The sequence below is a fragment of the Carlito syrichta genome, unplaced genomic scaffold (genome assembly GCF_000164805.1).
Source record: "Carlito syrichta isolate Samal-C Ts95f unplaced genomic scaffold, Tarsius_syrichta-2.0.1 Scaffold309642, whole genome shotgun sequence".
Classification (NCBI taxonomy): domain Eukaryota; kingdom Metazoa; phylum Chordata; class Mammalia; order Primates; family Tarsiidae; genus Carlito; species Carlito syrichta.
Window position 1 is genome coordinate 180,836 of NW_007253738.1, and position 1,844 is coordinate 182,679.

The 1,844-nt window shown below is 46.6% G+C and overlaps 1 pseudogene; it reads right to left on the bottom strand.

The window, feature by feature from the left end:
• Nucleotides 1-1,030: 1,030 nt before the first annotated feature.
• On the bottom strand, nt 1,031-1,467 carry LOC110596494 (annotated as a pseudogene).
• Between the last annotated feature and the right edge of the window lie 377 nt (nt 1,468-1,844).

A 1,844-nucleotide genomic window follows, 5' to 3' on the forward strand; every position in this document is an offset into this window, starting at 1 on the left:
TGGCTGGGTGCCAAGTCCTGCTGTCCCAGTTGGCTGCTGCCTGACATCTTCACAATGAAGGTGGCAAGTGGTCAACGAGGAGCACACAGACACCTTGGCGATGTTAGAACACTCCACTCTTCCATGCTCCTCCAGAATTTAAAAGGGTCTCTAAAGTCATATTTGAAATACAGACTATAGTCTAATCTTACATACAAACATTTTTAAAGGTTAATTTAAAGTATAGGTGGGCTGGGAGTGGTGGCTCACGCCTATAATCCCAGCACATTGAGAGGCCAAGGTAAAAGGATTGCCTGAGCTCATGGGTTCAAGACCAGCCTGGGCAACTTGGCAAGATCTCATCTCTACAATAAATCAGAAAATTAGCTGGGTGTGTTGGCGTGTAGCTGTAGTTCCAGCTACTTGGAATGCTGAGGCTGAAGGATCACCCAAGCCCAGAAGGCTGAGGCTGCAGTGGTCGTGAGCGTGCCACTGTACTACAGCCTGGGCAACAGAGTGAGACTCCAACTCAAAAAAATAAATAAATAAATAAATAAAAAATAAAGTACAGATGGAGTATACTAGGAGCCCATGAGACCTGCTGCGGGGGGGGGGGAGTAATGATTCTCACACATGAGATCCAGCTCTGGCAGAGGTCAAGGGCTTCCTCTGGGTTACTGTGCACCCTCCACAGTTGCTCTGAGCTCACCTCCTGGACTGACAAGAGCAGGAGAAAGAAGGGAGGATGAGTTGGCTCTACATGTCAAAAGGTGAAACAGAGCAGAGTGGTGTCCTGTGTGCAGCTTCTGTGAAACAGACAGAGCTAGTCTAGGGTCAGCGGCCTTCCACGAGGAAGGTGTGTGGGTTGGCTGCTGGGTTGAAACCTCAGAGTCTGGCAAATCTGTTGAAAGGCTGGTTTTTGTTTAACCCTTGGGAAGGAAAGTCTGAAGGTGGTTAGCAAGGGGGCCGTCTACATAAATGCAAGTCCAGTCTCCCATCCCGTCAAGGCTGGGAACTTGATTTTATTTTATTTTATTTTCAGTTTTTATGGTTTTATTTAAACACAAAACGTGCATGAACTGTCTTCATTTTCTTCACTGCGCAGTCTGGCAATAGGATTGGTGACTCTGATGGCCAGCTGGGCTGCTTTTTTTACAGTGACTTTGCGGTTCTTGGAGGAAACGTTGCGAGCAGTCTCAGCACAATAAGTTTGTTGCACTTCAGCAGCACTTCCAGCTTCTTGACATTGTGGACCAGGAACTTCCGGAAGCCACTAGGCAGCATGTGCTTTGTTTTCTTGTTGCTCTCGTAGCCAGTGTTGGGCATCAAGATCTGGCCGTTGAATCTTCTGCACACCCTGTTGTCAATACCTCTGGGCTTCCGCCAGTTATGCTTAATCTTGACATATTGGTCTGACTGGAGCCAGGTGAACTTTTTGGTCCTCTTTTTGACGATCTCGGGTTTCACCAGGGGTCTGAGGGCAATCATGACGCCGGGTAGGAGATGGCTGCCACCTCGGTAGGCAGCGCCGAGGACGAGAGGGGAACTTGATTTTAAAGATCTCTCTGGGGTCCCCTTGGCAAAGAGGGAGTCCATTTTGTCAGTTGGGAGGCTTAGGATTTTATTTTTGTTTCTTGCTGCAAACAGTGAATTAGTGACTATTGAACCATTGCTCCTGGGGGAAAGACAGGCCTAGGTTCGTGTGAGTATTAGGATATAGCTTTTTCATCACCCCATCAATACACCACCTTGTTTTATGTGTGTTTCTGATTAAAAACAGGCAATTTATTTAATATATAGTAGAGTAATTAATGACTCATGGCTAACAGTACTATATATAACTCATAGCTGAACGAAGCTTATCT